This window comes from Coffea eugenioides, chromosome 6, assembly GCF_003713205.1.
Source record: "Coffea eugenioides isolate CCC68of chromosome 6, Ceug_1.0, whole genome shotgun sequence".
In the NCBI taxonomy this organism is placed as follows: Eukaryota; Viridiplantae; Streptophyta; class Magnoliopsida; order Gentianales; family Rubiaceae; genus Coffea; species Coffea eugenioides.
The window spans coordinates 35,275,726-35,289,040 of record NC_040040.1 but is presented as its reverse complement, the minus strand read 5'-3'; positions in this window follow the sequence as shown (position 1 = coordinate 35,289,040).

Below are 13,315 nucleotides of genomic sequence, written 5' to 3'. Positions count from 1 at the left end.
GAAATTTATTTGTTTCAACTTATAATTTAAAAAATTTATTTTTGAAAATCCAATTTCTTTGAAAATATTAAACTTTTCATCATATAAAGTTTTAAATTAGTCCATTGCATGTCCTATTTTGTGCATATATATATAAATTATTTTTAAAAAAATTCATTGAACCAGGGTTGAAACGGTCCGACCGATTGAATTTTAACTCGAACACCTCACTGGTTCAATTAACAGTCCGAGTTTTAAAACATTGCTTTAAGGTAGGGAACAAGTTGGCTCTACAATAATGAGTGTAATGTGTGTTCATGGTGCACTATGTTCAAATGGCAAAAACTTGGGTGGATCCAAACTATGAGCTCGCTCATAGACCAAGTGATATATAATACGCCACCTCATCATAATCTTCCTTTTTTTAAAAAATTTTGGTGCACTCTCACTTTCAAAACTCACAGTCGTGCTTCAGACAATTCTTCTACCTCCCTTCACAGTTTAGACAACTCTAGATCCAGATTTGCTTTTCTCCCAAACCCCAATCACCACCACCATTATTTACGCCCATCCCTTCTCTTCCCTCTCTCTCTTTCTTCCTGTTCCCCAATCAACACGGTTGCCTACCCCTTCACTTCTTGCAACCGCTGAAATCTCTTGCTAACCCTCCCTCAAATCTTTAAACTCAGTCCCTTCATCAAAAGTTTCTTCTCCCCTACAAGCACTCACTTTTGTTTGTCTGAGCAAGTAATCTGCAACACCTCTTTAATATTCTCCAAGAAATTTAAGGCTGGTGATGTGTTTTTAGTAAATATGAAAATCAGATGAAAGGAGTATGAGTTTTCATTTTTCTAAAACTAAATTTCCTTGAGAATGGATAGTCTCAAGGAGTAATTGATCTACTCCATCTTTTTCTTTTTACTTTTCAACATCTTGAAAGCAGAGAAAGCACTGTCCAGGTTTGTGGGATGAAGACAATAATCTATCCAAAATTAAGCTGATCTTGATGTGGTTGCTAATCTAAAGCTTCCTGCTATGTCTAAAAAAAAAAATCCAATCTAGTGATAAATATTCGAGGGCTTTGATTTGGAATTTTTGGATGGGTAGAAAATTTCTCATGTTAAAAAATACTACTAGATGATGTAGGAAATTATTTTCCTTTTTTCCTTTTAAGAAAAAGCTTGGCAAAGTTATGTAAGAAGGAGATAGAGAGATCGAGATTCCTACTTGAAATTCGTCGAAATTGGTCAGACAGATATGGTAGACGCCCAGAATTCCACATAAAATTGAATTTCTCAATATTCATTCAACTATGATGATATGACAAATTGTAGACCACTCGGTCTATGGGTGCGGCAATAGACTGAGCCTACTCAAATTTTTGCCCAATCAAATAGGGTTGTAAATCAATTGAGTTCTTATTGAATAGTTTGGATTCATATGAGCGTGATTTGAAAGCGCATGTAACTGGCATTTTGAGCATATTTACTACATTTTACATTACTTAGCCTATTGTCATTAGTTTGTTAATTGAGACAACTGCCAAAGGATGATTGGTGCTCTATAAAGTATGGGAGGTTATTGAAAAAAGGCATTAGTTGTAACAGAATTATTTCCATTTCCTTTCCCTCTCTCTCTCTCTCTCTTGAATCAATTGAATATCCTTCTTCTTACTAATCTTTTTCTTTACTTCATATCTTCATAGCTTCATTAATTCTATTTTAATTTCTTCATAAAATTACCAAAATAATTTGCAAGCCTCTAGAATGTGACAAATTAGTACCCAAGCAAGGTTGACCTTCGGATCAGTAGTTCATTTAACAAACCAATGGTAGATAGAACAAAATTGAAGCTCCTGGAGGAACAAATCAAGAAGCAGTATAGGAAAAATTCAAGAATCTATGGAGAGTCTTCAATAATAGTGGAGTCAATTTCAGGTGAAGATGGAGGCAAAATTGTGGGAGCAAATCAAGAAAATTGATTCATTTCTGGAAAAGATAGAATAACAGGAGCAGAAATTCGACGCAAAGGTGGATTCTCTCATGGTGGGTAGGAACACTATAATGAAGATGCTAAACAAAGAGAAAGTTCAAGAAGATCATTTGATAATCAACAAGGCCCTTGCTGCTAACTCCTAATTTGCATGCACGGATTGGAAATGAAAGGAACTGATGATGAGTGGGGGTATTTAACACTCCTTACCAACCAAGGGTGGAATTGAGTTACTTTTCTAGGGATAATCCCAGAGAATGGCTGAGGAAATGTAACAAATATTTCTTAGTTTTTCAAGTTCCCAAGTTGCTAAAGGCAGATTCAATAGAGGTCTTCTTGGAGGGGAGAGCAAAAGTATGGTATCCAGGAGTAAAATTCTCCATAGGAAAAATATACTGGCTGGATTTTTGTGATCCTTTTACTAAAAGATTTGGAGATAAGGGGCGTAGAGACGAAATGGAAGAATTCAATAAGTTACAACAGTTGAGAATTATGGAATAACATTAGGAGACGCTTGAGGAGGTCAAGGCATTAATGTTGACCAGAGATCCTAGACTCTCTTAACAATACTTCATCTCTAGTTTCTGAGTGGGTTGAAGGAGGAGATACAACCTATAGTAAAAATGATGAAAAAATGAACTCTATAGAAAACTTTTGCGGTAGTTAATCTGCAGGATAGGAGAAACAATCTACTCTTTGGGAGTAAGAATATATGAGAATAGATTATGATTGTTTGGGTTTCTAAGTATATAAACATGATACTAAAAATGTTTAGTATCAATTATTTCATGAAAGTGTTCTTATCTATGTATCTTTTTAATGTACTAAGCACGATGTCCCTTTAACTCTAAATGTTATGGGCAATTATATAAATTCAACCTAATGAAAGTCATTAGATGGAATGTGATTAAGAATACCCTTAAAAAGTATTCAAAAGAACTAGGGGGGAGAATTGAGTTGGATGGTAAGGTGTAGGCCTGTCAATGGGTCGGAATTCATTATTCCAGACCAGGACCCGGCACACCATACCGGACCTGGATCCGACTCGTTTACCCGACGGGTCTTCTACTCTATGTTCCGGTTCCGAATCCGACGGGTCTCGGATTCGGGTCTGGTCTACCCCAAAAAATTTATCAAAACTTACAATTTCTAATAAAAATGAGAAAAAAATATATTTGTAAACTAATTTCTAACTAATACAAAAAAAAAATCAAATAAGAAAAGAAATCAAATTGACTTTTCTCAAATACATCACCCTAATCAAATTATATTGATAAATATATATATTTTAAATTATTAATCCATTTATATCCGGATCCGGGTCTAATACGGGTTGGAATACTATATTCCGTATCCGACCCTTTTTTTTATTTGACAAAACGGATCCGGATCCGGATTCGGGTAACAGAATTAAATCCCTACCCGTACCCGCAATAATTTCACGGATTCGGTCCGGGTCCAGGTCTGACAGGCCTAGTAAGGTGGGTAGGATTATAAGTATGAGATTCTGAATTCAAGATCTCTCACTTACAAAAAAACAAATGATTCAAAAGAACTAAGGATAAATTCTTGATATTTGGAGGATTAAAATTGGAAGTTCGAGAATGTATTTGTAAACCATCTTACGAAGATATGTCGCCAGTGATTATACTTTTTACATAACATTGGAGTTGTGTGTTGAAAAGTTGTTGAGCAAAATACGACTAAAGATTCTACACTTATGCCTTTATGCCTTGATAATTTGCTACTTGAGAAGTGGTAAAAGAAGCTATTTAGGTAAATAGTTCATCATTGAACTTGGGTTGGTGCTCCCTATTAGAAGTCCTTTATATTATATTATATTATATTGTGACTACAATGAGCGTTTGCTCAAGTAAATGAACCAAGGCCTCATAATAGTTCTAAAAAATTATTAAGGTGCTACTATTTATTTTGAAAAATTATTGGTAGGTTTAAAAGTGAGATAGAATGAGTTCTCATAGACAACAATATAGTTGATCCAATCACTTGAGCACTTTCAAAAAATAAACATGATAGTCATATAAATTCGTTTGGGTTCAGTTCAAGTAGCAAATTGTTATTATGCACACCCCAAAGCTTTAGATTTTATCGTTTGACTTTAACTATTTATATTTAGGGTTAATTTTAGAAACCTCCCCTGAGGTTTCTAACAACCTCAGTAGCCTCTCCTGAAGTTTACAAAATCACATAGCCTCTCCTGAAGTTTACAAAATCACAGAAACCTCTCCTGAGATTAAAGTTTTGATAACAAAATTAGTCCAATTAGAAAAAGTAACATTTAAAAGCACTTTAAGGTGAAAGATGAAACTTTTATTTCATAAATATCCCTTATGCATGTATATAAGTTGTATTAGTAAAAGAATAAAAATAATTAAAAGTTAGAAACAATAAATACACATATTTCACCACTCAAAAAGTTCACATTTAATAAATTAGACAACACAAATAAGTAACAAAACTACACTAATGATTACGAGATTCAACAAAACAAACTAGTTATCTCTTTTAACATGATTTTTGCTATGATTTTTGTGATTTTAAACAGAAAAATTTTTGAACTTTCCTTTCCTTCCTTTCTCCTTTACTTTCACGAAATTACTTTACAACTGTTACAGTTTTAAGAGTTTCAAAAAAATTATTCTCAAGAATAACCTTCTTTTGGCATGTATTTTTTCTTCTACCATGACCCTTCTTCTTATATTGTGTACAATTGGTTTTTGGTCATTGTCAAGTTCTATCAATTACAAAATAGCGCCATTAGATATATCAATTGATGTATTTTAAAATTACAAGTCATCATTATCAATAAAGAAATTTTCAACATTTATTTTCATTAATTAGTTACTAATAGTTGATTAGTGCTCTAATTACTTAATCATCATATATTAGTAAAGGAGAAAGGAGGGAAAAGAAAGGCAAATTTTGAAAATTTTTTTTCAAAATCACAAGAATTATAGCAAACACCGTGTCAAAAGAGATGACTAGTCTATTTTGCTGAATCTTGTAATCATTAGTATAATTTTGTTGCTTATTTGTATTGTCTAATTTTATTGAATGTGAACTTCATGAGTGGTGAAATGTGTGTATTAATTATTTCTAACTTTTAATTACTTTCATTCTTTTAGTAATACAACTTATATACATGCATAAGGGGTATTTATGAAATAAAAGTTTTATCTCTCTTCTTAAAGTACTTTTTAAATGTTACTTTTTCTAATTGGACTAATTTTGTTATCAAAACCTTAACCTCATGGGAGGTTTGTGTAATTTTACATATTTCAGGGGAAGCTAATGGGATTGTTAGAAACCTCAAGGTAGGTTTCTAAAATTATCCCTTATATTTAATGAATGGCATTTTGTCTTATTAGTTGTATCATTATTCCAATTAAATAGATAGAGTCCCTAGAATAAACATATACCTAGATAAATATAATTATAAGTGTTGTGTTATTGAAATACATTTAACTAAAGTTTATTTTTAAAGATCTATAATCAAAGTATTATTAATGGAACACTAATATAGATAGACTAGCACATACTATGTTTCTTCCTTTTGAAGGAAGTAGTAGATCTTATTTACTATGATATAATGACATCAAAACTAGTTATATGGGTGCTTGATAAGATGATCAAGTTCATTAGAATGATTCACATAGAGACTATCATATGGATAGCTATTTGAATGTCACTAACATGTTCACCATAAGTTGTGTGTACAAGTGGCCGCTCTGCAATATGATCAGAAGGATACGAGCGCTACTTCTCTTCTTTTCGGCTCCAATCCAGCATATCTTTAGGGAGGCGAATTCCTCTGCTGATATGTTTTCTAAGCTGCGGCTTCCATCAAAGTTCTTTTGTACTTCGCAAGATCAACTTCCAGGGAGGATCCGGGCAGCTCTGAGCCTTGATAGTTGAGAGTTTTGCTATGTGCGTATGCAGGTTGACAAAGGGTAGCTTTTCAGAGATGGGGGGTAAGCTTTTTGTGTACTCGAACTCTTTGCAATGTTGCTGATTATTAATACAAAAAAAAAACCTTTTACAAGTTCATCGTCGAATATGTGCATTCGATATTCATTCATGTCTAAGGGGGTAATTATGAGAGTATAGCATGGTCTAACAATATGGTATCATAGCATTTTTTTTTTCATTCATAAATTTAAAAGATTGTCTTCAACTTTGATGTCCTAGCATTTGTGTTGGTAATAGAAGATGATTATATTGTTTTTGTTTGGGAGAAAAAAAAGTGATCCTACTATATAAGATTAGCATGGAAAATACTTTAACTCTCTTGATTGTTATGTTGTAATAGGTAATTATATCATTAGAGATTGACTATAACATGAAACGTGGAAGGATAGTGAGTAATCTATAAAAAATCACCACCTCCAATAATAGAGGAGTTATTTCATTAATGCCCACTTATTAAAATATGACTCAAAAAATCTTAACTAAATGGAAAGATTTTAGATAGATGTATCTAAGTATCTATTCATTGAGAGTTATATTTTGATAACAAGAAAATCATTAATTATGTTATAGTTGGCACGTATTCCATACTCTAAATTAATGCGAGGTAAACATGGTGAAAAATAATAGTTATATAATACATGTGCATGGAAAGCTATAGTCATCTACTTAACTCTTCTCTATATTGTTATTAAGAATTCTAATTTTTACTTATTGCTAATGTACCAGAGCATCTAACAGGTCATACATATTAAGAGTTTCTTATACAAGATTAAAAGATATTAAACTATAGACTTAAATAATAAGTTTGTAAAACTTATAGTTTAGTTTGTGAGACAAATTAAACTTCAGGGACTTATTAAACAAATAAGGATAAGTATTCTAAAACAAAAATTATATTCGAAGATAGAAACCAAATCCTATTGGAAACTAATTAAGTGTTTCCTATTTCACATCTTCATTACATTGTAAGGTTTATTCTTGGTGGAGAGTTAGCACTTATCTAACTATAAGCAAATTTTCATACGAGTTATTTTGCATCATCACCATTAGAGGTTGGACACTTGGACTACTTGTGTAGATCACACCAATCTTGGCTTCAACCTTAAGAAGATTATTATTGGATGAAGGCAATGTTCTTATCTAACCTCTAATCACGTGAAACCTAATCAAAGTAGATCAACTCAAAAAATTTAAAATTTCTATTGTGTATGCATGTTTGATTCTTTACAGTTTGGATCTTAGTTGATACACTTTAAGGAATAAAACCCATACAGTGCAAAAGGGCGTTTAGACAGAAGATTAACATGGATGGTAAGGTGCTTACCTATAAAGCAAGGTTAGTGGCAAAAGATTATAATCAAAAGCAAGGAATTGGCTGTTTGAGGAACTTTTTCGCCAGTTGCTATGCTTAAATCTATAAGGTTCTACTTGCTATAACTGCATACTATGTTTATGAGATATGCCAAATAGATATTAAAGTCGCTTTTCTTAATACTAACTTACAAGAGGAAATGTATATGACGCAACTTAATGGTATTACATCTAGAGATACTAATAACACATGTAAACTACAAAGGTCAGTTTATGGACTAAAGCAAACTTTTAAGAGTTGGAATATCTAATTTGATGAATAATCAAAGGGTGTAGTTTCTTCCAGAATTAGGATGAGCCCTGTGTATACAAAAAGGTTAGTGAGAACTCAGTATGTTTCCTAGTATTTTGTGTAGATGACATATTAATAATAAGAAATGACATACCTATGCTATAAGCAGTTAAGGTACGGTTGTCCAAGAATCTCTCTATAAAATTTTTTTATAGAAGCAGTCTATATTTTAAGAATAAGGATCTATAGATAGATCAAAAAGACTACTAGACATTTACAGTCCACATATATGAATAAAATACGAATGAAGTTTAACATTAAATACTCTAAAAAAAATATTCTTGCCAATATCTTATTGTAGAACCCAAATTTTAGGATTCTACTAATAATCAATGCATGCAGGGTTGCAAAATTGAAGGGATAAAACAGACACTCAAAATGAATTTGGTATGTGAAGAAAAAGAAATTATTATTGAAAAAATTGTTGGTTTGGACTCTTCTCAAGATGATGGAAAGATATTTGATTTGATAGATATGGATTTCATTGGAATTCATGTCAGCTATACAGCGACAGAGATTTATATAGATATTGCTACTCAAGATGATGTTAAGGGAGAGTTTGATTTAAAGGAGGCATTGTTGGCAAACTAAACCAAGCTTAGAAGTATTTATTTATTAGCGGGTTTGAAATACACACACTTCTTTTGAAAATATTTGTATTGGAAACAAACAAATTTTTAGTTAATATACCTATTAGACCCTTAGAGTTATAATATAGAAAAACCTCATGTGGTTAACCAAACTTACAAAAAAGTCCCTTATGGTTTCAAATCATATAATTCAATACCTAGTGGTTTGAACTAATGTGAAAAATTGAAAAAAATCATTTAAATTAATGAGTTTCAAGTTGTTTGGCATGGAAAATAATTTTTTAAATCAAATTTTAAGCTAATATACCTATTAAACCCCTTAGACCTCATACAATTTTCAAAAACAACCCAAAACTCCCAAATACAACTCTCCTTATTTCTATACACAAAATAAATAAATAAAAATTTTCAAATAAAACTCACATTATTTCTATACACAAAATAAATAAATAAAAGCTTCCAAATGCAGTTTACCTTACTCCTATGCACAAAATAAATAAATAAAAGCAACATGTAACCATAGGGGGCTTTTCCGTAAGTTGTTAACCACAGGGAGCTTTTTCGTAAGTTTACTTAATAGGATCGTTGTTAGAAGGTCTTTTATTGTTTATATATATTAGGATAATTATGTCATTTCATCGACCTCCGCTAGTTTTGACGATTTCCGTTGCTGTTTCAAATTAGTTTAAACCATGAGGGGTCAAAATGTATGAGTTGAAACTATAAGGTGTTTTTTCGTAGGTTAGCTTAACCATGGGGTTTTTTTTGTATTTTATCCATTAGTTTTATTGGAGTCAGGTTTTAGTAGCTGTATGATTTAGAAATTTGTGTTTTATTTGGTAATTTCTTATGCAAGTGGTTTCTAGGTATATGAATTGTTAAATAATGGAATATTATAGAGATCTGATTAATGGTGAAAATTTTTCCATATTAACTCCTATATGCACAAATAGACATACATATTTTGGTTGGGTTTTTAGTTTGCCAACATTTATGGTGTTTATATTTCTCCTGAATCAATAGATGCAATGGCATGTATAGATAAATTACTATATGTTTTAGTAATTGGATTTATCATGTATACTATATTGTATACTAGCCTAGATGTTTCCTATATTTCATGTGTTGCAAGTAGATATTAAGCTAATCCTAGTGATGGTCACTAGATAGCTGTTAAGAGTATTCTTAAGTACTTGAGAAAAACTAAGAATATGTTCTTGATATATAGAAGACGTGATTTGCACAAAACAAGGATAAATTGATACTAGCTTTCAATCTGATAAAAATGATGGCAAGTCACAATCTAGATTCATATTCACTCTAGATGGCAGTGCCGTTATTAGAAAGTTCCAGCAAGAGATCATAATTGATTCTACAATGGAAGCCAAATACATTGTCGCATCTGAGCCAGCAAAGGAAGCCATTTGGATCAAGAAGTTCGTTGCTAAGTTTAGTGTGGTTCCATCTATTGAAGATCCAATACATTTGTATTTTGATAATAATGGAGATATTGCACAAGTAAAGAAACCAAGGTCTCAACAATCTAAACATATATTAAGGCGTTATCACTTGTTTAGAAAAATCATTGGTAGAGGAAATGTAAAGATAGAATCAGTCCCCAAGTCCAAATAATCATAATGTCAACCTAAATAATCATAATTCAATAGCAAAGTATCACTCTCAAGTCCAAATAAATGCTCCTAAGTCACTTTGAGTCTTAAGAATGTTGTTCATGATCCTATACCACTTTTGTTTTACTTAAAGAAATTTTCCAAATTGATTAGATTCCGGTAGAATGATCATATCTTAAAATTTACATATCAATTTCCAAAATTAGAGACACTAAAGAAACTAGACCCATAATCCTACAATTCTTGTGAAGACAACTTTTCCTAAATAAACGATTCTTCTTTTCAAAAATGGTCAACAATCTCAGATAATAACTAGACGCAGGATTGATTTCACACCAGATTTGCAAGATCATTGTTATTTGTAGAAGCATAATTAACCTCTACAATTTATACCATGTATGCTAATTAGAACCTGGTTTGAAACAAATCAAGTTTCATGTGAAACACATTTTTCAAAATATAACATCAAATCGAACTGTCAAACAGATTTCTTTACCTACTCTAAAAAAAAATTCTTTTCCTACGTATTTTCAAGAACGGAACTAGGATTTTTGTTTAATAGGGTTGGACATGTACTTGATACTATAAGCCTGCCATATTTTAAGTTAAAATTTTATTAATTTTATGGTAAAATATAAAAAAGTCCCCTGTGGTTAATTTGACCTATGAAAAAGTCCCATATAGTTTCAAATAATACATTATATATATATATATATATATATATATATATATATATATATATATAAAACCTCTAACAACCACCTTGGTTAAGCAAACTTACGGAAAAACTTCCTATGGTTAAGCCAACTTGCAGAAAAACCCCTGTAGTTACCAATTGCCACCACTACTCTTGTGACGACCCCACCTCTTCCTAGGGCGTACCTCAGGGTTTAGCGGACCGTCTGCCCAACTCTCGTCAGGACTCACTCACTCACTCTAACTCAAATAGAGTACAATCTCAATAATAAAGGAAATAACTGTTACCAACTTTGGAAAGTCAGGACTCACTCACTCACTCTAACTCAAATAGAGTACAATCTCAATAATAAAGGAAATAACTGTTACCAACTTTGGAAAGTACAATTACATTCATTTCTGTCTCAAACATCCATACAACCCCAAATACATCAAAAGATTGGAGTTCTAAATACATTCAACCCTAATCGAGCGACTAGTACGAATACAATTACAAAATTCAAAAAACTAGTTTACGCTAGTCTGTACAAGTCTCACGCCTCGCTCATACCCCCTGTAAGGAAAACAAATGGCGTGGAATGAGCTAAAAGCCCAGTGAGGCTCCAAATAGCAAGTTAACCATTATTTAGAAGTGAAAGCATCAGAATAGGAAAATAGCGAGCATAACAAGTCAAGAAAATGAGCAATAACATTTCAAGTAGCAAATCTCAAAATGAGCGAGTGTAAAGTGTTTTTGTTTTTCAAAAGAAACAATAATCCAATAAGCAATAATCATTTCAAAGTATAAGGATACGGATGGCTCTCAGGAGCCAAGTTCCCATTGCTTCACCAGAACTTGATCAAGTAGTAGTTGACACTCCATCAACTTTCAAGCAAAGTAACCAGTCCAGTAGAGCACCACTTCGCTATAATCTCCGTCCACCATCCAAACCCCCTACTGGGCCCAAAATCCTCAATAAATACTGGTGGTAATACTCGAGCATACCGATTAGTCAAGGAGATAACATTCCACTCGACAACACTAGATACCTATGGTTCGTTATCTAATCAACCAAAGTCCTTGCCGGCTCGACTCGATTAACTAGCCAGTGGGGTTTGGGATCCCCAAGAAGTCGATGAGATAACATCTCCAATCGACTGAATCAAGATTAAAGTACGGAGACGGGAATGAGAGGCACCTCCCACTCGGATTGAGTGTGGTACATACTGCCGCTTAGCACTTACAAGTCAAGCACAAGTATATCAAGTCAATTACAACAATAAACAAGTACATATCACATTAGGGTAAGTGCGATAAAGTACACCCTGCCTGACCATACCAATCAAATATCATTCGATCACATTGGTCAAGTATTGAAATCAAGTGTCAAGTTCAATCAGGTATTTGGAAGCACTCACCAAAGATGTAGTGCTTATACGGATCACGTTCAGGTATTACTCCTTGTTGGGAGTCCAAATCTGTGATAAAACACTGTTTAAGAGCTTTGAAATCACTAAGGTTAGAAACTTAAACGTTTCATTTAATGAGAATCAAGTAATTGAAACTCATTTGGAGAATATTCGTAAAACTCATGCTCGCTCTTAAAACTTTGAAACTTTGAAGCTTTGAAATCACCATTCGAGTCGAAGAGACGAGGAAAACGTATTTCTATTAGTCGTTACTTTCATTTTTCCAAGGGTACAAGTTTCAGCTGAATTCTAGCTTAAATATCTCCATGAAAAAGGACTTGAATAACCTAGACAATTCAAGCTCAATTCAATCCCAACTCCTCGCTCAAACTATAAGTGCACACGTCTAATTCTCGAATGAAAATTTGGGCAGCACGCCCTTTGTATTTACCTATTTTTCAGTCATTTATGGCTTCATTATTTTTCTCAGATCAGCCCCAAAGTCACACACAAGCAATGTTACTATCATAGCCCTTCAATTAGGCTCCAAAATCATCCAATTATAACACAAGTGTAATAATACAATCGGAAATCAGTTTTGAAGACAAAAAGCTAAACAGCAGATTTGACATCTTATAGCATTTTCATCACAACTGGAGCTACGTTTATCAGATTGGGGTGAAACTTATACCGTTTCGAAGCTAAGCAAAAGGGTTACAACTTTCATGAAGACAACTTAACCCAGTTCATAGTTGATCTAGGTCGAATTTGCAAATTACAGAACCCGAAGTTCGTGGTCAGTCTGGTTGTCAGCACTGAATTCAAACGGCAATAACTCAAGCTACACAATTCCATTTGAGGCGTTTTCAGATGCGTTGAAAAGCTGAAACATAGGGATAAAAGTTTTTTATTTTGGCCAAAGGCTTATTTGATACGGATCAAGGTGAAAAATGAAGCCAAACTTGTGAAATCTCAAAACTGTCCACGAAATGAGGTTTTTGGCAGTCAGGGGTATTTCGGTCATTTCACATGCTACAGTACTAAGATCGACCTGAAATTTTACAAAGAGATATATAACATCATTTCCTACAACTTTCATGTTTTAACCTAAGCCTAATTCGCCCTCCATCATGGCCGAATGAAACTGGTCAGAACAGGGCAGTTCATCACTAACACAAGAGTACATAGAAGTTCATCAACCAAAACCCTAATCCAAACCCTTCATGCTAACCGAATGTTATATGCTACAAAACTAACAAGGTTTAACCATAAATTTACTTCCATAAACTAAGCATAGGCATTACTACATATGACCATCAAGAACAACCATCATTTCCAACAACCAAAGCTGAAATTTACACTATAAAGTTGGAATTTACCATACC